Source organism: Mchenga conophoros, linkage group LG14, assembly GCF_057382185.1.
Source record: "Mchenga conophoros isolate Kocher_MC1m ecotype Shallow Benthic linkage group LG14, M_conophoros_male_GT1.1, whole genome shotgun sequence".
NCBI lineage: Eukaryota > Metazoa > Chordata > Actinopteri > Cichliformes > Cichlidae > Mchenga > Mchenga conophoros.
This window is the reverse complement of record NC_140539.1, coordinates 37,806,800-37,830,636: the sequence shown is the minus strand read 5'-3', so window position 1 is coordinate 37,830,636 and position 23,837 is coordinate 37,806,800. Positions and strand designations below refer to the sequence as shown.

General features: G+C 40.4%; 1 protein-coding gene across 4 annotated transcripts in view; it reads left to right on the top strand.

The window, feature by feature from the left end:
• Window positions 1-23,837, top strand: part of LOC146560353 (leucine-rich repeat and fibronectin type III domain-containing protein 1-like protein) — a 423,438-nt gene that overhangs the window by 187,039 nt on the left and 212,562 nt on the right. The gene's annotated exons all lie outside the window — the stretch shown is intronic.

Here is a 23,837-nt window from a genome sequence, read left to right as displayed (position 1 = left end):
ACAATAAGCCAAACAGATGTATGGCATTGTTACTGTATCTGGGATTTGGTGTAGTAACAATAAGGCAACACTGCCTCTGTCCAGTCAACCTGCCAGTTACAAATGACAAATTTATAAATTTCATCCACTGACTTTGATCGTCTGCTATCAACAGGCCAAAATGTGAATTTGTCCAACTAACATCAGCCTCAGCTGCTTTCTGCAGCTTCTTTGTGTTTGGTGCAAATGAGCAAATAATCAAATGCCCTCACGCTCTTTTAGGTCTGTCTTGGCATATTAGCAGCTCAGCATATAATTTCATTGTGAGCATGATAATATTCTCATATTAACAATTATCTGAACTACTGCTGTGCCTACACAAAGCCTCAGAACACTATAGAATAACTAACTATAGAAAATGTGTTTGTGCATGATGGTTAGTACCTCAATAGGTCCTCGGGTATGTAAAGTGATAGCCATCATGAATATTTAACAAGCATTAATACCATCAGATATTAGTCTTAGCCGCCCCGCTCAGGAAATCGATACAATCACAGAGAAGTGCTTAGGGTTGCCTTCTCAATGCATTTTTAATGGTCTCCAAGTGCATAGTTTCACAGCTAAAGGCAGTCCACCTAACAGACACACAAAATCCACATTGTGTCCCGCACACTTACACTAAAGAGCACTGGTACAAACTGCTGCTGCACCTTATTTTCCTTTCTACAGTATAAAGCTGTCAATTTTGTAAAAATCTGACAGAAAATATAGTAAACTGAGCTCCTCACTTATGATTTATTTAGTACATACTGTCACCAGGAGAAGGAAGCGATCAAATAAACGGTGGAAAATGTGGAGCTGTGTTAAGTGTTAAATGAGCTATTGACAGCATTTTTACGTTCCAGCAGAGGTCTGTCAGATAGTTAAGTGAACAAGGAGTTACGATGTAAATAAAGTGTGCACACCTTTAACAAACACCAAGATCAATAAAGAAGCAGGCTACATTTCCAATAACAGTAATGTTCAGCTTTCAGAGTTGAGAAACACATGTGCACCAAACAGTGGCGAGCTCAGTCTGCCATGTGCAATCTGCATGGCAGAGTTGGTCTGGCTCTGTCTGTTTGGTGAGTGGCTGTTACATGTGGGCTTAATTCACCAGCCAATGTGACTGATTTCTAATAATGAAACAAATAAAAAAATATCAAAGAAAGAGCACAAGCAATACGATTCTGTAGCCTGTGGGAAGAAATGTGACAGATAACGTTAGCCTCTTAAATGCTTAATTAAAAAAAATAATTGGAAAATAGCAAGAACTTAACTGACAGTTAAATTAATTATTGTAACAGTCCAATATATTATCTCGTGCATTTATTTAACATTTTTGTTGTTATTTTTTCCCAGAACTACTTTCTAGTTTCTACTAACTACTTTCCAGAAGCCATATAGTGTGAGTGTGTGACACAGGCTTGTCTTCCTGTCACTCACAGCTTGATTATAGGAAAAGGAAAGAAAAGTGTGAATTAAATGAGAAGCTGAGACGTGACAAACAGGTAATTTTCAGCCTTATCGCTGCCCTGCAAGGAAAACATTGCCTTATTAATTCCCACAGGAGTCAGACCTCATTTAGCCCAGTAAAGAGCTGATGGTGTCACAGTCTGCAGTCATTCACTAGGTTTTATTTAATTAATGTGCACAATGTACTTATTTAAAGGATTTAAATACAAATGCAGTAGTGTTGACACGAACATATATAACACAGTATAAACAATGAGTTTCTTCTAATCTTCACAATCTCCACATTTCCTCATACGTATAAAAACTGGTTCAAGAATCCTTAAAGTCGAGACGAGCGTTCTGTTCTCAAAGCTCTGTAGTCTTCACTTTAGCTCGACCTTGGTCTTGGTGCTTGTGCAAACATAGCTACAGTATGTATACATTTAAGACTTTTGCGTCACTTCTGCTTTTGTGAACAAAAATATTTAGTAAAGGGTCTTTTGTTTTTGTTTTGTGTTGCTTTTTGATTGAAAACATCCCATTGTTTTTCATCCAGATCTGGAAATTTTATTTGCATGAAAAAAAATATGCAAGGAAAAAAAGCAGAATATCGCCCAACAGAGAAAGGCACAGACTCCCAGGGACAATCTTTACTGAAAACATTGCTTTAGATTTAAATGTGGATTAGCTGTGTTAACACTGGCTCCCTGTTCAGTGCGATGTCACTACATGGACTCGAGCTCCACACCCTCGAGGTGTAGCGGCTTCATTTAGACAAAATAGCTGTTTGAGGTTGTCTGACTGCTGTTCCATTTATCACTCCAGAGTGCAGCCATTTAATTAAAATTTGGATTACCTTAATTTTACACCAAATAATTAGGATCAGCTTGGGCTCCTTGTGTGTGTTTAGTGTGTCAGAGGCTCATGTTGGGATTTCCTGTTAAACCTCTTGAGCAAGTCACAGTTGAGTGAAGATACTCGTGTTGTGTTGATGAAACCTTGAGTCTCTAATGACTTATGTTTGTTGTTTAAGAAGTAATTAGGTAGTGTTAGCTTAGCTAGGTCTGTGTGATGGATAAATCTGTCAGTTAAATGTGTTACCAACACTCGCCCAAACAGGAAATATCAAGAAACTTCTTCAAACTAAATCTGAGAAGATAAACTACTGGCTGCAGAAGCATCGATCGGTCTGTCCTTCAGTAAACACCGAATCAGAGATGGTCAGATCATTCCACGAGGAAAACCTATAGAGCCTGCTCAGAGAAACGAGCACACAACATTTAATCGTGAGTTATTGCTATATTTGGCTCTCTTTCACACCATGCTTTTTTTCCCGTCTCCCTCACCTCACTCCCAACCGGTTGATGCTGCAAGCACCTGGCAACAGTGGCAAAGAAAAACCACCTTTTAACAGGAAGAAAGCTCTGGTACAACCAGAGGGAGCGGTGGCCATCTGCCATGACCGTTAGAGGAGGAGGAAGAGCAAGAGATTCATTTCTAACCTGCATTTTACTCTGTGGTGTAATACACAGTGAAGCTGACGTACTTGGAGGTTATGTCATGAAACGATCTGTTTGCTGGTGGCAGCTGGTGAGTGGACACAGTGCTGACAGCTGGTGTTGATATTAGTTTTTTGAAACCTTGAGCAATATTTCTGAAAACGTCACATTCCTGTTTGGTTGCGTGTTTCTTGGCACTCCAGCAGGTCATGTACTTTTGCACTTTGTGTTACATCTTAAGGGCTTGTTTGTGTTGAACTCAGTTGTTGTTTCTACTACAGGAACAGGCTGATGATGGTTCTGGATTTTACCAAACATCATGGTGCAGGAATGACCCTACGTGCTTCAGTTCTACTGAAATACACATTATAAGCTGTTCCTTTAATAGTCTGAAACGCTCAAACTAATTAAGGCTTAAAGACTCAAATGATGAAACGACTCATTTAAAGATGTGGTAATGTAATACTTCTTTCAACATGTAATGTCAGGTTCTTTGCGCTGGTTGTTCTTTCAGGATTATGAGAGGATAATTACCAGCACAACAATCAGTGTGATCTACTTTAATATACAAAATTCTCCTTTTTAAATATTGTAATATTTCTACGTGCTGTTGGAACTGTGAATAATGAAATGATCTTACCCCAGCTTAGTTTGGATCAGTAGCTACTTTGCTTAAATGTAGGAAAACGCAGAATCAAGCCTGTTCAGTAAAGGATGATTCTGTAATGCTGAGAATGAGAACACAGCATGACATGAACGCAAGATTGGAAAAAGGAACATTACGTCCTGCTTTAAGGCAAATATTCTCCTTGTTCGAACTTCGTGGATAGCTGGGACCCTTTCTGTGTGGATTGTTTTAGGATAACGATTATTCTAATTAGGTTGTAGATTGTGAGTGATAAGTGTTCACCAGTGACCATGTGACAACCACTCGTTGTCACATCTGGTTTCAAAGCACCCAGATGGCAACGACTACAATGCTCACAGTCTGCACGTCAAACCGCTTCAATGTAAAACACCAACTACTGTAGAAAGAGCAGTTGCTGAAGACTGTAAGATGAGATTGATCAACCTGTGCAGGGCCTGGATTGACTACAAAAGAAGGCTGTGGTTTAGTGCCTCACATATGCATCCTGTCTTGAACTGTACAGGATCAACAGGACGCTAAGAATCCTCATCAGGATTTTGATGGGGATGTGGCGAACAACATTAGAGACCAACTTCAAGCCAATTACACAACTGCTGTGTCCCCACTGCTGATCTGCATAGGCCTGAACCCCCTCAGTGAGATCATTGACAAGACTGGCTATGGATAACGACTAAGGAATGGAGCAGTTGTTAGCTACCTCCTCTGCATGGACGACATCAAGCTGTATGCCAAGACTGAACAAGACATTGATTCACTGATCCACACCACCGGGATCTACAGCAATGACATCGGAACATCATTTGGATTGGAGAAGTGTGGTCAGATGGTAACAAAGAGAGGGAAATTATTTAAACTGAGGGACTCTACTACCAGAAGGCAAAATTGCAGGCATTGAGGATTGCTACAAGTACCTGGGAATCCCACGAGAAAATGTGAACCACGAAGAGGCCACTAGGAAAGCTGCAGCTACCAAATCCCTGCAGAGATTAAGGCAAGTCCTGAAGAGTCAGCTGAATGGGAGGAACAAGATCTTGGCAATCGACACCTACGCCCTGCCGGTGACCAGGTGCCCTGCTGGGATAATCACCTGCCCAAAAGAGGAGCTAGAAGCCATTGACATCAAGACAAGAAAGCCCCTTACCATGTATGGAGGGTTTAACCTCAAGTCCAGGACCCTGAGACTGTACGGCAAGTGAAATGAAGAAGGTAGAGGACTCGTCATCAGGAAGATGGTCACAACTGACCGTGTGCTTAGTGAATACCTTGGGCATAAGAAACACAAGAAAGAAGAGGAGCAAGAACAGGAACTATCATGGAAGACCAGGTACCGCATGGCATCACCCTGCACGCTGCAACACCAAACGTACTTAAAAATGATCTAAATGATGACGAATTATACCTTAATGTCTATATTTTCTGTAAAAGATCTTAAAATATGAATGTACAGTATATCAAACAATTTCAATCAGAACTACAGAGGTAGGTGGAAGCGAGTGCGACGCAGCGAGTCGACTATAAATGGGAGTCCTTCACAGTTATAAGCAGAAGTGTTTCCACCTCAACTAACCGGCTCTCAGCAGCAGTTAAGAACACTACAAAGAGCACTCGTCATGTCATTATCCAAGCAGCAGCCATTTTTACTTTCCATCCATTGCTGGGCTTGCTTTCTTTTGTTCTTCTTCTTTCATTCTCTCTCTCTATTTGTGTTGATGTTTCTCTGTATTTATCTCAACATCTTGTCCTCTCTGTATGCTTGTGTGACACCCTCTCATGTCCTCCCTCTGTAATCTTCATCTGATTAACGCACAAGAGATAATGGAGGTAAAGAGGTCCATCCGGGTCAATCAGTTGTGTGTTTATGTGTGTGTACTTTGATGCCGGAGTTAATTATTGATTGCAGTAATCGTTGCTGCTTGTTGAAAATATCCTTTTGTGGTTTCTCAGTGACAAAACCTCTGAGCTGTTTCCTCTCTGGCAGAATGAAATATGGACCAATTGCCTGACCCGTGTACGAGCTCAGTGGCGCCTATTGACTTACTGACCAGTTATATTGAATGACTGATTGGATAATTGACTGGGGGACTAACTAAAATGGCAAGAATGCTGCTTGACAACACTAATCCTAGATGTTTGGATCGATCGTTGATGCATTTTTATTTAAACTTTATTTTTATATGTTAAATTTTATGTATGCCGGGATAGCCATTTATGGATAAAAATACCATTTTGTTGAACATTCCATAGAATAATAATTACATTAGTACAAGAAGCACATCTTAAAAACCAGTTAGAGGGTGTCACAGGGTCTTCCTGTACAAACCACATTACCAAAATAATATATCTTGAAAAACATCTTGAAAAAACCACCGCTGATCATAGTTGAGTCAAATCAGCAAGTAATCCCAACAACCCTTAAATTGTCTAAAAACATACAAATAGCCGCTGTGTTAGCCGTTAGAGATTTTTCACTGATTAAATGTCACTTTTAGCTGATTGCATGTCTGTCTTAGCATCTTTTTTCACTGTGCCACTTGTTAAACTCAAGCCATTAAAGTGTTCAATTATTTTTAAACAATGAAGCCATGTACTCGACTGCCTCCTCACATTACAATAGAATAGAATAGAATAGAATAGAATAGAATAGAATAGAATAGAATAGCCCTTTATTATCATTGTACATGTGCAATTAAATTGTGGGTGCTTCACATCAACTGTGCCACAGTAAAATATAAATAGTTGACAGCAGGAATGAATAGCAAAGAGAAGAATAGAAACAAAAATAAGGCACACATTAGGGAACAAGTTGCAAAGTGCTTTGAATAAGACTAGTAGACACCTTCCACCTTTTTTCTCATCTTATATTGATCTACTAGTGTTTGGTGGGTAGGCTTGCATGTTTTTCCAGGTGGAAAATTAGAAGTTAATTGGTTGCACACAGCTAAACTGCAGTCTCTAGTTTCACAGACATGCCGCATACTGCTACAAACCTTAACCTGATAACCTCATGAACATTGACTTTATAAATAAAACAGGTGAAGCAAAGAAGAGGCCCATGTTTTACGTTGTGCATATAACCCAGTCTACCCAACATTACTGCGCAGCAGCCAGACAGACTGGTGGCAGTAAAATTAGTGGTATTCCATCTCCATCCCACACTTGCTATGGTTACACTGTTAGCTAATATTTCGGGGTCTAATGTCACTAAGCAGCAGACAGACAGACTCTTGGGAATGTAAATTACTGCTTTTCGAATGTTACGCGAGGTAACACATTTTGATAAATCGACTGAGAGGTTTTATTCAAACGAGGCTGGAGGAGAGAAGACTACGCAGAGTCTACTCATGGACTCATTGGCCATGTTCGCTTATTTAAATTGAGATGTCAAGCATAATTGCTGATCAGAAATTCTCTTTTACTCCGGAGAGAAAAACACAATTTCCCAGCGAACCGGTGGGAGAAAGACGACTTTGATCTCTGACTAGTGGAACAAACTCCCCTGTCTGCACTCAGACTTGTGTTACACCACACTTCATTTTTTTCCGTTCATATATATTTATTCTTTGAGCTCTATAATGATCACTGGCAACAGGACATTTATTTTCTATGCAGGTGCTTCAAGATGAATAAAAGTGTGTTTGATAAATCAATATTCTTTTACCTAAGGACAGAAAAGTTTTAAAAGTAATGAACTCCGCTAGTAAATGGATTCAGTTGAATTACACAGCAAATCTAACCTGAACAACTGTCATGGTTACTTTCACAGCCATGAACGTAGATGCGGAGTTTAAAAAGGTCCATTTATGATGTATATACTATAGGCAGAGGTTGTTTTATACATCCATCTGGATATAGAGTGCCAAAAAAATCAAAGGTACACTTTGAATACACAGCAGATGTCAATAGTGGAAAAAGTCATGCTGGACATCTCTACATCACTGTCCCTAACGCTGTAAAGTGTTTTGACTAAAACCATTCATGGTGGCTATGCCCCATTTTTTATGTTGCTTCCCGTGAAAACAACCCAAACGTCGGACCCAAGCGGACTGTATGTCCTCCCTGACCAGGGCCTGAGTAACCTTAGCTTATTTCTGTTTGTCCCTGTATGTCACTCCACTGCTTTTCTTTTGTTTATCCTGAACTGGTCACCCCAACCGGTCGCAGCAGATGGCCCCGCCCCTCCCTGAGCCTGGTTCTGCAGGAGGTTTCTTCCTGTTAAAAGGGAGTTTTTCCTTCCCACTGTCACCTAAGTGCTTGCTCATAGGGGGTCATATGATTGTTGGGTTTTTCTCTGTAAGTATTATTGTACGATCTACTGTACAATATAAAGCGCCTTGAGGCGACTGTTGTTGGGATTTGGAGCTGTGTAAATAAAATTGAATTGAATTGAACTGAAAGACAATTTGTGGTGAAGAAAAGCTGTTTTTTATTTTTGTTCTATCATTGGGAGGGTGGAGGGAGGGGGATTGAGTGGGGATGTCCAACTAAAATACACTTACTGAGTCCATTTTCTAAACAAAATTGATATGAATCCAGTAAGTCGTAGTGCCTATGGGGCTTGAATGGTCTAATGCAGACTGATCGCACTGACACTAATAACCCGAAATGTCAACAGTAACTTAATGAAAGGCTACATTATGGTTGTGTCTGGCATCCCAAAGCTTCCTGCACTGGAATCTGTCAATGAAAAAGGGAAACAGGAAGGAAGTGGCTCACCTGGTATGTGATTTCTATAAGAAAAACAAAGCAAAAATCGTTATGTTACCCATCTCCAAAGCACGCGTAGAGCCATTACATAGAAATGTAGAAACCAATCAAAAAGGTAGGAAGTAAAAATATGAAACGCAAGATACAAGAATATGATTAATAAAGAATCAGAGACAAAAACAATAAGTGAGGACATAATGAGATGATGTCATACATATATTTGACATCTGTAATAGTCTGGATATGTATAATAATTGAGCTATTTGTGTATATATTAGAGCCTTTTGTAAACGTTGTAATATATTAATGAGTTCAGTCTGTTACTGTTATTGTCTTGGAGCAACTGTAACCACATCACTTCCTTAGTGATTATTAAAGTATTGATTCTGAAGACGAGTGAAGGAGATGGAGCTGACGTGTCCAGCAAGTTTTGGAAGAGATGTTTGGAAGAGTGATGAAAACAAGAGAAACAACCTGGATGAGAGAAGATGGAAAGGACTGTCCTGTGTGATGAGCGAGAAAGCAAAATCAGAAAAGGAATGAGAAGCATTGTGAGGATGGTGATATGAGTCTTACCCTGATGAAAGCAAAGCAGGAGGAGGACACAAGAGGCTGCTGAGGCTTTGCGGAGCCACATCCTGATCATTATTCTTCGTCTTCTTTTTCTTCTTTGCTAAATCAAATGGTTCATCGTCACATTATGTTTAAGTGAAGAATCCTTCACATCCTTCAGACTCTACTCAGCTGAAAACTCTCAAGTACTGTCTTCACTTTATCTTTCAACTATTCCTTCTGTAATTGAGTGATAACTTTTTTCTCCTCTGTTTAATTTGGCCTCTTCTTTTCCTCACTCTCATTGTTTTGGTTGTTTTCTGGCTGTCCTCTGTCCTCCATCGTATACACACTGGAGGCAATTCGCTCGTCGTGCATCACTTTGAAGCTGCCAGCTGGTCACTTGTGAGCTTTCCAGGCTCCAGTTGCCTAAGTGACCCTCTAATGTGTTTGTTAGCAGGTCATATGTTAATCAGTGGTATTCACTCATTAGTAGTGTCTTCAGTCGCTCAGCTAAAAGTTTATCGGATGAATCCTTAGCAGCTACTTTCTTCTGCAGTCGCTTGAAGTCATAAAATATCATTTACTTTCTGTGGTCTCTGGTATTCACGGCACTGAGAATCACAGTATCTGCATGGCTTTAGAACATAAAGGTAATCTCGGCCACACTGGAAGGCGAGTTAGGGAAGCTCCCTCGACATGGAGGTGACAGATTTTGACAATCTGTCCTGAGGTTGTCTCCAAAATAAAACGCGGCGGCATGTTGACTTTTTAAAATGCACAAATAAACTTTTAAAGACGTCCTACGAAAAGACAATACAGTTATTTTTGATAAACATCTAACCCGTTTTGGTCAGTGCTTAAAGCACTTCTTTTACTCACTACTTACTGAATGCGATGTGGCAACCATCAAGAAAACATCAAGAGCCACAGGACTTCAAACAGTAGTTTGACCTTACAATATAGGGGAACAGTTGACCCCATGGTCACACTGTAAAACAAATAAACAGTTCAAGCAATGACGGACAAGTGACTCATGTGTTCTGCAGTATGAGAGCCGGAGTTCTCCTCTGGAAAGGAAGCTAAAGTAGGGAAAAACATTCTGCAACTTTTTTTAGGTAGTACAAAATATTGCTCCTGATCCCCACACTGAAATAAATGACTGGTGTTGGTCAGTCCTCCAGTCCAGCTGTCCCCAACCTTTCTTGCACCACAGACCGGTTTATGTCTGACAATATTTTCATGGACCGGCCTCTAAGGTGTTGCGGTTAAATACAAAAAAACAAACAAAAAAACCAGTACCGGTAGCAAAAATAAAAGATTTATTCATAACACACGGGAAAAGACCCAGGGAAACCGAGTTAATGATAAAGAGGATAAAAAATAACGATAAAAACCGTTAAAAACCCTGAAAACCATAAATTTCACACCAAGCCTCAACTCTTGCAGCCCGGTACCAAACGACTCATGGACCGGTACTGGTCCGTGGCCCAGGGGTTGGGGACCGCTGCTGCAGTCTGCCCGGGTGTTCTGACCACCACCTGCCTCTGAATTGACATCTCATGTATCCCCACATCAAAGAAATGAAACTTCCCAAAGGATTAAAACAGTGAAAAGTGGAAACCGGTGTTTTTATTTAGGTCAAGGTGCTTGCATTATTGTATTTGTTTTAATTAGTCTTTTATATTAAAAGTGACATTGATGCATCTTTGTGAATTGTGTTGTTTTCACTCCACTACAGCACATTTAGCCCACTTTGTAAAAAGTAAAACTTATACAAAGTATAGCTTTTCCACCTAAAAGGACAAAGATATGATCATTTTGGCCGATATCGTTCAGCCGTACTCCGACATGACTCGAGTCTAAATGGACCCCCGTCCTCAGTGGAACGATCAGTCCATTCTGTGCTATTAAGGCCCTTTTTAAGTCTATCAGATAAAACAGAATTTTAATAATTGTTCAAGATGAGCGAGTGACGGACATCAAAAACAGTTTTAATGTTGATCGTCTGTAAGAGTAAAGTGCACTGATTCCTGCTGGTCCCTGCATGTTCAGTCACAGTGTCAGTGAGTAGGAAGCACCTGCAGTGTGACTCCTCTTTGTGTGAAAGTTGCTGGTAAATATAAATTGTTGTGTAAAATGAAAAGAATATGGAGGAAGTGGTGGTGTTGAAAGCAACAGCGTGCTTGGTTCTTCGGACCGTCGTCCTAATCAGAGGAGCAGGGAGCTCAGGACCGGAGGATTGCATTTTATTTTCTCCCACCCCCCCACCCTCTCGCCTCTCCTTCTCTTTGATAATGGGATTTTTGGCTCTGTGACTAAATCGAGTCAAACTTCAAAAGGGGGCTGCTGCAGCTTAGTGGCTGTGTGTGTGGTTTGGTGGGCAGGATGGTAGCGTGTGGAGGTAAGTTAAGTGTTTTTCACTTTTCAGTTCAAGTGCTGGATTTGCACGAGTTTGTAATTGCACTGCAGAAAGTTTAAGCAGTGACTGACAAACAGCAGTAAAAGTGAATGTGCATCAACTGTCTGGAACCTTTTTTCACAATTTTTTTCTTTCTCATAGCTCATTCAGTGCAACACCTGTTTTCTCTCAAGTCCCCAAATATACTTTGATATACTTTGTGCAATGGTTTTGTGATGCCTTATTGTACAAACGTTTATTCATTTTTGCTTTATTTCTTTTCTTCTTCATTAAGTAAATGGCACGCCACCCTGACTATAATAAAAATCTTTCTCCTAAGATATCTTACTAATGCTGCAGAAGGAAGTCGTATAGTAAAATTATAGAAGAGTAGAGTGTATCATTGTATCATCCTGGGAGTTTATATTCATTTAGTACTGCAAAAATGCATAAACAGCAAATGAATGCAAAGAAAGACTGGCTATAGACTTGAGTTAAAGTACACTGCACTGATGAGACAACAGTGTAAGACGGCAAAATATACACAGGATATTATTGAGGACAACGTGCTCATTCTGAATGATGAAAGCAACTTTTTCTTTAATGTCCCACTCTCTCTTTTTTATCTTTCTTCTCCCTCCATCCTCCCATTTCTTGTCTTTAGTTCCCCCCTTTCTTTCTCTCAAGCCGTAGCCGCGTTTCGAAATGTTCCAGTTTTGCTTCCTGATACATTTTCACGAAAGCTTCAACACAAGTAAACACCCACACACACACAGACAGGTGTGCGAGCACACGTGGCGCCTTTAGTGACGAGGCAGCTCTAATTGGATTCCATGGTCGCCATGGCAATGAGAATTGATTGGCGACAGGGAGACAGAAGGCCAGAGAGAGGCTGAAAGATGAACACACCACTGTGTGATGACGGGGTCAGAAGCCCTCTTTTCACACGCACGCACACACAAAAGCGCATCCTGACGCACACAAACACAGACAAACCGACACTCTCGCGGGTTACCGGTGCCAGCGATGTTATTCCATTACCACCCACTGCGCCCGTATGGTTATTACGGGCTGTAATCAACTCAACTCACGGTGACGATAAGTGCTTGAGGTCATCTGTGTCGCTGGACACTCACACACATACAAACGCACAAACGTTAGCTCACAGATTATGGTTCCAGTCATTCGATCGATTTATTTTTTTCATCCTCTGTGTCCTTTAAACGTGTATTGATTTTCATATCTGCTCTGATGTAACGACGGCAGAGAAATGTGTAATGTCAAAGCAGTGCAGCGCATCACTTACAAATGTTTATTTTCCCATTAAAAGCCCAATTAAAAGCATTGATTTTTTAGTTAGTGTAAAATTATTAAGATAACGATCAGTTTTGTTCATACAGGAAATGAAAATGTCTTTTTGTCTTAAATAAACATTTACTGTCCTAAATTCAGTTCGGATGGGTCTTAAATCATTGGAGTCACAGCAGAGTGAGAATTTCTAGCACACAGTGTTCCTATAGTTCCTTGCGTTACACATTTAGATCACACAATGCCCCTGCATCTTTAAGGCCGTGCTATTTTAGGAACAAGGCAGACTGATCCATTTTCCAAATCAGAAGGCAATACCAGCAAGGGAGTACTGAATTACCATTAACCTTGTTCCCATAAAGTGATGCATACTTTAACCTGCTGCAATTAGTGAACATAAGGGGACATATATCAAGTGAATAGCTGAAGGTAAAAATGGGCTTATTATTTGTAGCTAATGGCTAAAAAACAGTTACAAAATATGTTTGTGTTCAGTGTGGTTGTGTGGGAGGGCGGGGCTTGTAATAAACTGGCAGAAACAATGAAAATTATGATAAAGAGGAAGAGCTTTCCAGTCAGCCTCATCAGTTTTATGGCAGCGCTTAGGAAAAAGTGTAATGTGATGAAAATCAATGTGTGTTGTGGAAATTTGTCATTGCCATGTACGACTACACAAAAAGTTGTGACTGAACTCATTCGCTGAGTCCTTCAAAAGCATCCTGCCAGAGTCAAGTCCGGCCGTGCTCGTGTAATCGGCAAATGCTGCAAATTATGAGACATGACACATCAAAGGCCCTGAGTGATAGTGGCGAGGTTAATAAGGGGAGAGCACAGCACTTCCCTGTGTGGAGTAAACTGGCAACACCATGATTCAGTTCAAATGAGGTAGAGGCTGCTCACCAAATATTTGGAAATGATTGGTTTATGGGAATGTTGTCTTTTAATTTCTATGAAAATTGAAAAATGACAGTTTAAGAACTAAATACTTGAGAATAATGATTCCTGGTGGATAAAACCAATGTTTCAATTGCTTACAAAGCAGCCTGAGCAGTTTCTTTTTATGTTACTCTGTGTTCCATGTTCAAAGGCAAGTTAGCTGCCCATGAATTCAAAGTGCTGAAGATGCAGTAAACGAGGTGGTGTTAGTCAGTTTGACGATCCACTGCTGATACCCTGATAGTGGGAACCAGAGTTTATAGTCAGTTTGTTGTGTGTCTGTTTATAACTTATATGGACAGAATTCAGGTGCCTAGTTCAGGACTCTTCGCATCTTTGCTTTTTTGGACACTTTGCAGCTAGATTGAGAAATGGCACTTCCAAGTCTGAGCTGGAAAAGGGAGTATTCCCTAAATCGTTATGAAGATGAGTCGTTGCCTCCAATGGCCATAAGTGGCTCTTTCTTTATAAGAACATAACTTTTTGAATCCTTTATGAACATTTTAATAATAAAAAAAAATGCCTAAGAACCATAACTTCCATATGGCTATAGCTTGAAACTGTTTCAGAAATTCAATAGCTCACACAGGTCGCTGTATGTTATGATTATATCACAGCTATGGGGAATGTTGCCCCTCAGCTCTGATATAATCACAACATACTTGTCGTGACCTACTGCTTAGCTGAACTGCTGCACTGTCAGCTCAGAGAGTGTTCTGTCCCATGAATCAGTCATTTACGTTTCCTGCATTGATAAGAAGGCTTAATTATCAATAAGTAAACCCTCAAAACTGCAATAACCGAAATGCAAAACAGACGAGCAGTACAAGATGTGAAATGTTGATTAAATACATAATAAGACAGGAGAAGCCTGCTGTAGGTAGACTAAGACTTCATGTCAAATGTTATTTTAAGAATACGTCTTCCCATCAGATTGGTATATTTAAGGTATACTTTATGATTAGATTATGCTTGTGGCTGTGGACAACAATGCTCAAATGTACCCCAGGGACAGTCTCATAATATCACATCATTTAACACATGGTTCAGATGACCACGCCCCTTCTTTTCTGCCTCCATCAAAATGATTTGTTGACCTTCAGTTACACACACATGGTGTAAAACACAGTTTCTCCACATTGTGAACATGTTTGCAAGAGTCACTGTGTACACGTGAGTATTCACAGTGTAGCTAAAGAGGCTGATATGCAGGCTGAACAAAGCTGCAGTGATACAGAGGAGAGGAGGATGAGCAGGGAGGAGGTAGGGAGGATGAGGAGAGTTTGTCCTTCTCGGCTTATCTCGCCACAGAGCGCTGCACCTGCTGCAGTTGCCAGGTTGCAGAGAGGTTTACAAGCGGCACACAGTTGCCATGTTGGAGTGATTTTTAAGAGGAGGAGGTGAGTGGATTTGGAGGGAGCGCAGTGGAAAGAATCCCACTGCCATGTCAGACTCTTCAGAAGTGAAGTGGCTCACTTTGATGTGGGGCAGAAGTTGCCAGGTCGGTAAGTGTTTTAAGCTGGTGAAAGTGGGGAAACATGTGGAGGCAGCTGTTGCCAGGATGGTTAACAGGTACAAAGGTTAATGGAGAACAGGGACAGTTGCCATGTTGGTCTCATTTTGTTAAGGGAGTGAGGTGGACAGGGTAATTTTGGAGATATCGACTTGTTTAAAGCACACTGTGCCTTGACAGGACTGAGAGTTTGCAAAGAAAGCACTGAAAATGTTTGAGTTTCATAGTAGCAAAGGTAAGTGAGGGGGCTTTGCAGAGGCCTAGACTGGGGTGTCTTCATCGCAATGTCAGTTTCATTTGATGACAAGACAGATGACCTGAAGAAAATGACTCCCCTGGTCTCATTATGCATTATCATCAGTCTATAACAGCTATGTGTCCACAGCTGTTAAAATGTTACTTTTGGCCTTGGGCCCAGTTTGCACACTTTGGGAATCTTGGTATTGAAGAATGGCTCGAGTTGTGTGATCTGTAGCCAGATAATAGTCTAAATAAAAACACACAGGGTCTCTACCTGCTCTCCACTGGATTTTAATCTCTTTGGGTTAAAGGTGCGTACATGTCTGTGAGTTACCATGCACACAGATAAAGGGAGGTGTGCACACTTTCTCCAATGTTGTGTTTAAATAATAGCATTTCTACATTTCTAAAAATGCTTTATTTTTCCAATTACTGTGTGACACATAAATAACTCGGCGATGTCATCAACTGCTTCTCCAGTGAGTCTCTTAACCTGCAAATGACTTCACAGTGTTTTACTCATTTTTTAATTTTGTTTTCTTCTATCTAGATATTAAATATTATATATTAAAAATGAAATGGTGATGTCTGCAGATACGAGCTGCAAGGCCAGAAACCTGCATAAGTATAATCATCAGTTTGCCCCTCACAGACAGTCACGTTCCACGCAGTCCTGGTCACATGACCTCACTTGTGCTCATAGAAGTTTATTATGATGGCCTCCAGTTTTTTGCGTATTGTACAACATACCCAGGAGAGCGATGCCTTCAGTGCATTTTTAAAAAACGTAAGGTCTTTCAGGCTTTGCACAACCTGCTCTGTCTGTTATTGGCTAACAAGGGCCACGTCAGGCAGGAAAACCAGGGCACTGTTGACATGGATTTGTAACATTATTGATGATTTTCTTTGATGAGGTGTAACAGCTCAAAAGAATAAAGAAGACAAGTAGAGCCCTGTCAGGTATTAGAAGGAGATTTCTCTTCGGCATGTATGATTGTGGAGTTGATCATTAATTCAGCTCTACTAATGTGTGGTGCATTTGACACTTCAAGTACTTGAAACTGAGTCATTACATTCACAGAAAGTAGTAAGGACTGTGCTGCCAGTTTGCTTTAGCTTGATAATTTTATACAAAGCCAAATGAGGCCAGAGCATCTAAGGAAGCCAATGTTAGCCCGTTCACCACTAATGATATATCCAGTCTTTGAATTAGTGGATCTACATATCCACTCATCTGTTATCAGTCTCAATTTCACATTAATGTCTCCAAGTGAACCTAGTCTGCTTGTTTCCTATCCTCAGTATGCTCCAACATCAGCGTTCATACAATCGTGATTCAAACAGCTTCTTTATAGAAAATATTTATCAAATTTAATAAGAAAAACAGTGCTCTGTTTTTATTCGTGCTCTGCCATTATTTGCAGAGCTCATGAATAAAACATAGAAACCATGTGAAATGTTTAAACAAATGAAAATTGATGTCAGAAACATGCCTCAAATTTAAGGCAACAAAAGTGAGAGGTGCTTGAAAAAACAGCTGAAAGAACATTTTGCAATTAATTAGATGAATTAGGAACATGTCAATAATAAGACTGTGTCTAAGAGCATGTTACAGAGGAAATCTTTACAGAGTATCACCAATCTGCAAAAACATAGAATTATCAAAAGTTTCCAAGAACGTGGAAAAGTCTTTAAGGCCAAAATCAAAAACTGATCGCCAAACCCTCAGACAGCGCTTTAATTCAGTGATGGACATCAGTGCATGGTCTCTTCCAGGGATCACTGTGAACATAAATGCAGGTCAAAGGTCTGTGATGCAAAGGAAAACATGATCCAGAAACGCTGCCATCTTCTCTGGACCAAAGCTCATTGGAAAAGTGGAAAACCATCAAATTCAAAATTATTTATCCAGTTTAATAAAATGTTTCATTGCATTCAACTTTTTTGGAGTTGGGTTGTACTAAACAAATTCAAAGACTCAAATAATGAGGTCAGTGCATGTAATGTATCTGTAAGCCAAAAGCTCAGGCATCAGAGTTCTTTAAACATGTGGTTATCGATGGGTTTTCTACTCTTTGATTGGTCCAATCACCTGCTGCTTGAATCTTCTGTTTGTGACACCAGCCTGGTGAAATCTAGCTTAAAGGGAGGGAGAGGAGAGATGATGCTTGTTTCAGACAGAGGGGTTGATATGTCAGATAAGGGTCGAGGTGAAAAAAGATAAGGAAAAGTTACTCTAGTAGAGTCCAAATACATATAAAGAGAGAAGGAAATGAACAGAAAAATTTCGGACTAAAGGGGGGACAGCCTCGGGTACTGCATTCATCAGTTTCACTGATGCAATGAGAAGTTGCCAGGTTAGATTGATGGAAGGATTTTTAAGCTCAAAGTGAGACGTGGAGAATTGGAGGGGGTATCCGACACGCAGGAGGGTTATTTGGCTCAGGGAGGCATTTGATGATTCAGTGACAGGGAGAAAGTTCAAGCTGAGGACATGTTTTGTCACTCTGACACGAAGCAGGTCATCAGCGTGTCAGAGCAGCGGCACCAGGCAACCACGACGGGGCTGGATGATACACGTGAAACACAGCTGCAACTCTGCAGTGATTTCATGTTCAGCAACATTCATTTTGATTGACCTTTCCACAACTTTGTAGTGCATGGTTATTTTATAATGCATCTTAGCTGTGGAATGATGAGATCTGATTCAATCAATTTTAATCAAATTGAATGTTTCTCTTCAATCAGTAAGAGAAAGACAAATGCTGGAGATGAGCCAAAGTTAAATCAGGCCTATTTGTGTTGTGTTCACTAAAAATGTTGCTGGCTGATTAGGATGTAGTGATGACCCTTTGTAATGTCAAATGGCTTTAAATACTGTTTTCATGCTTCTTTTGTGTGACAGTTGTGCCCGACCACCACAAGCCATTTGGCTGATACCACACAAAGGAAGCAAAGAGGTTGATGTCTGTGTTTCTGCTTTAATGAAAACCTCAGAGGTTTTTTTATTTTGCTTGTGAAGCGGTAGTAGATTTGCCAGGTCTGATTTCTGTAGCTTATGACCCTGAACAATATTTTGAGCAGCGGTATTAGAGGGACTGAATCGTTATTTGGCTTGAGTCTGTACACCGAGAGAGACTTTTGTTGCCAGATTGACTGCCTGTTTGAAGCAGTATGATGCTATACACTTTGGGTGTTGATGATAGTGCTGCAAGGACTGTTTTTGATGCATGGTGGCAGAGGAGGGGTTTTATTAATGTAGTGTGAAGTTGCCAGGTTGGAGAAACAGATGGAGCCATCAGGTAGAGCGGGGAGTTTGTTTATTTTCGAGATGGCAGAGCGCGTTAAGGTTGTCAGGATAAAGCGAGGTGTGTGAGGTGAAGTAAAAGCTTCTTTCTCTTTGGCCATTCAGATGCTATCAGCTTCAAAAGGAGGTTGTCTCCTCCAGGAACACGATGACAGGTATTCAGACAGCTTGGAGTCAGTTTGTTGTAAGTTTGACCTCAAATATATTTGGAGCCATTTCAGGAAAAAAAGGTGAAAAAAAGGCTCATAAGAGAGAAGCTGTTTAGAGTGGGATAAGTCAGCAGGTTTCACAGATCTGAATTTACATTAAAGAAAATTGGGAATTGGTTTTTAGGAATGCCATATGTTGAAAAGTAAGTTAGACTGTTGAAAGTGAGAAAATGACGACTTTATCCTGAATTAAGGTATCTGCACTATTTTAAGATTAGGTTGGATCAATACTGTTAAAGATGGGCGATCGTGGCTCAAGAGTTGGGAGTTCGCCTTGTAATCGGAAGGTTGCCGGTTCGAGCCCCGGCTCGGACAGTCTCGGTCGTTGTGTCCTTGGGCAAGACACTTCACCCGTTGCCTACTGGTGGTGGTCAGAGGGCCCGGTGGCGCCAGTGTTCGGCAGCCTCGCCTCTGTCAGTGCGCCCCAGGGTGGCTGTGGCTACAATGTAGCTTGCCATCATCAGTGTGTGATTGTGTGTGTGAATGGGTGGATGACTGGATATGTAAAGCGCTTTGGGGTCCTTAGGGACTAGTAAAGCGCTATATAAATACAGGCCATTTACCATGGTCAGAGATATGACAATCAATAGACATGTTTGTATCTCTCTGATCAATTTAAGTTATTTTGTTGTGAAGTATTCTGTCATTCATAGCACGTTCAACAGTAAATTAGTATAAACTCACAGCAACTAGAAGTGAGCTTTGTGATCAGAGCTCCGCTGGCCTGACAGGGAAACGAGAGTGAACACCAGCAGAAAGCAATTTCTTTTCATTGTCGCTGGGAAAACGGCTGGCTGAGCCAAACACTGCACAACATCTCGTGCACTTAAGACTTCAGGGCAGAATAGACCAGTTGTTCATAAAAGACAGCTCCTGTCACAAATATTGGAAAATGCCCGCCTTCAGAACACTTACCAGAACCAAGCAGTGCTTTCCACAGGCATGTATTGTTTGGTTCAGATTCAGATTCAGATTCATGAAATAAAGAGCAGAGAGCATCAGTGATGAATGCCAGTGGATAAGATATAATGCCCCATCCCCAGGAAACATCCACAGTTGAAGGCAGGCTTTCTGTGCTGCTCTTGTGGCGTTCTCAGCGGCGCATCTTTAGGACTGTGGCATTGCACTAAATCGAATCTAAATTTACTATATTTGTCTTTTTACATTTACTGAAACTTCATCTTCTCTCAGTTGAACCTTTAAATATCCGTACAGTGACAGTCCATCTCGGATGAGGCCTAAGGCTGGGTCTTGTTTTAGCCACATGGTACATCACCATTTTTTTTAAATCTGAAGACGTTATAAATCAAGTTGAGTCATATACATTTTGGCATTGCGCATTTCCATGATGATGTTCCAAACATGAAATATTTCCTTTCATTTCTTACAATCAGGTAACTGATGCCACTGCATTTTCTTTTTCTCCTGTGGTGTACAGTTTTCTTTTTGATGTTGTTGTTGTTTTAGGTAAGTTCATCCCTGCATATCACCTTGACTTGTTGTGTAACAAAGATCAATTATATTATTATTTAAAAAGATCCAAATCATGTCAAAAGTCGCCTTAAAGTGCTTTATATTGTAAGTTAAAGACCCTACAAGGAGATGAAGCTGACAACTGAGACCAAAAGCTGATTTTTTTTGTTTCTGTAGGAAGTAACAGCATGTGACATCCTGTTTTCTACTTCTAGAATATTTCTGATAAGTCAAAAACACCTAACAATTATGCAAATGCTGAAAATTATTAGAAAAAACAATCCTTGTTTTGGCTTTGAGTTTTAGACGGTATTCTTCCTTTAATAACTACAAAGTCCTCAGGGTGGGGAAAAGGAGGACAGTGGACAAAGAAGAGTAGCTGCCAAAGTGGGGTGATTCGAGTCGGGGCAGCAGGAAGATGGCTCCCAGCATTATTTCTACAGAAGCGCTGACAGTTCCCAACCAGAAAATGTTCTTAGAAACCTAGACCTTTTCCTGCAGTCACTTATTTAGTCTTTTCCACTTCAGTCTCAGTGGATCTTTGTGGAAACATAAGTGGGCCAAATGAAATGCACAAACTTTCTGAAAGAAAAAGAGCTGTACTTAGTGAACAGGCTACACACTGGGGCTGGGAATCAAAAAATGCTTCCAGCTGAGAAGCATCTGCAAATCTGCCCAATCCACTGGAATTGTATCATTTATTGTCAGTGCCAGCTTCTTTCTGACAGTTTGTTTTTGGTCTTTTGATTTCTAACTGTTCCTCTTTGCTACAGTATACTGTGTTCAAAGGTTTGTTTGGTCAGTGTGTCAATGCTGAAAAGCTGTGAAGGTCCACTTCATCCACACGTAAAATCAATCAGCATCAATAAGGGGAGCAAATACATAGAACCAGGTCAAGTACATTCAAATTCATATATATTCCTACAATGGAGAGGTGAGAAAAGGTGAGACAGATTTACCTTACAAGTGCCTGTTTGGATTTGGCATTTTATAAATAAAATTACACAGAATTGAAGAATTATCCCGCTTGGCTTTATTTGGGCCTCTGTGCTTTACCATAAGAGGTAATACTCTTAAACAGTCGGGCCGTTACCGGTCTGTGAGTCATTTGGTACCGGGCCGCAAGAGTTGAGGCTCGGGTGTGAAATTTATGGTTTTTATCGTTATTTTTTTTAAATCTTTTTTTCGTTAACTCGGTGTCCCTGGGTCTTTTCTCGTGTGTTATGAATAACTCTTCTTTTTTTGGTACCAGTACTGGTTTTGTTTTGTTGTATTTATCCAGGACACCTTAAAGGCCGATCTGTGAAAATATTGTCGAATATAGACCGTGTCCGTGGCGCAACAAAGGTTGGGGACAACTGGATGATCCAAGTAGCCTTGAAATACAAAAAAAAAAGAAGATTTGGAGCAATCAAAGAAACTTTTGTCCTGCAGTACTACCAACTGTCCACTATTGGCTGGCACGATCTAACAATATTTTGCTTGCCCGAGTAGTCGGTCACGTGACTGAAAACTATAGATTCCCAAAATACAACTGAACAGCATGAATGATAAGATCCAATCACACATGGCCTCATAGCTAAAACCCACAAACTGTTGCTTTGTATGTTTTGGTGATAGTATTTGTGTCCTGAGCAGTTTTTAAATCTAAATCTTGTTGGGTTACATGTGTAGTAACCTGTCAAAATCTTTGACCGTGTGCGTCTCTGAGTTTTATGTTGTCTTCTCTCTCCAGTCATTGTCTTTCACAGCTCACTGAGCTCAGCATATTGTTTAGCGGTGCATACTGCCATCTGGTGGTGTTTTCATGCAGTGTACAAAAAACATGACATCGATACAGAATCTGTTTAAAGAAGGAGCATCTGTTTCACTGCCATGGCCGTGATCACATTAAGACAGTGACAAAGCCTGAAGCCTGAGAAGAACAGCTGATGATTTTTAAAACTTGCTTGAGGCAGCCACAGTAGCCACACTATGCTTACTGTATAAAACATGGTAGCTGTGTCATCAAACGTGTGCCTTTGTTTTCATTTAAGTCAAACCCTGTGATAGAAAACAGAGCCAAACTCAGTATCATCATGTTGCCTCTAAAACATGATATTCCCCTTAGAAAATCTTGATTGTTTCCGGATTTAAGGTTTAATCAGACCACTGATTGGTAAAAGATGACTTCCTTCTGTGCTGCTGATTGCATAAACAACAATGAAAGTAAATGTGTGAAGCAGAGAACCTGTTTTTTCTTCTTTGCTCCGTTTTTTTTATGTGGTTTGGAGAAAATAACTCAGGCAGGAGCCATCTGTTGGTAATTGTGTCTTTAAAGTGTCTCAGAATAATAACATGTAACTCTTGGGACACATTACAGTGCTTACATGTATAGCACAAAGCAGCTAAGAGTAAAGGTTAAAGGGAACTGATCACCTTCTCAAATGTAAACATTAATATGATGGTCCAGATAAGTGGAGTCACACAGTTGATGTTGCTGAACCCGTGGTTAATCTTATACAGAAAGTGTATAAACCAGTGAAAATCTTTGATATCTTTTTATGAGCATGGAGATTTCCCATCTGTAGATGTTGACCAGTTAAGCTGTGGTTGGATAATCCTGCCTTTATAAAGCCATTACTGGGGCAAATATATAAAAACTGGGATATATCCACGCTCAAACCCTTTAGTGGAACATAATCATGGAGACACGAGTCACCATTTTTAGCTGATATGCCATATGAACAGTGACATGCAACAGTTTTTACAAAATGTAGCCACGCCCATGACTCGTTTGATGTGGTGCTAATTTTTTTCGAGCCAAATTTGATTACAAGTTCAGAAAATCCAAACGTAATTGTGCCATCGCCATTAGGGTTGACCGAGTCCATGGTTCTGCAAATGTGTACGCAGGCAGTCCGTCCCTCCTGCTGTCAAATAATTCTAAGCGAGCCTGAAAGAGTACTGATAACTGATAACACTTTTCTCCTTAAACAATCAGCACAACTGTGAGACCAGTAACTTCTTGGTTGAATCAGAGGATAACGGCTAAACCGACTGAACCAACTGAACCTGAGAGTGCAGCCCTAATGATCAGACATGTTTGGTACATCAGGTGGTGGGGACGTCCCCAGATGTTTAAAATCAGTATTAAATATGCCACAGCAGTTTTGGGGGATTCTCAGCTGGCACGAGGTTCAATTTTAAGTAGTTTTAAATACAAACAAATGTTGAACACTAAATGAAATTGTATATAATATGCAGAGTCAATGCTGGGGTCAGATTTAGTAATGCTATTAGCCTTCAACCATAAGTCTTTCTTGTGAGTGAGTCAGACCCTGTCATTGGCTAAGGCTTTGGCAGACCACCTTAGCATGATGCTGACACTGGGTTTCATTACTTTTAGAAGTTAGATGATGAAAGACATCTTTCCAAAACATGACTTGTTTGTAGCCGAAGTGAAATGTTTGTAATTGAGCACTGACTGATTAATAAGCAGTCAAAATGAGCTCCATCACTGTGTCACTGATAAGATAAGAAGCCCAATGGCACCAGCCACCTCCTGTTCCACCCTCCATCTGTTCAACTTTT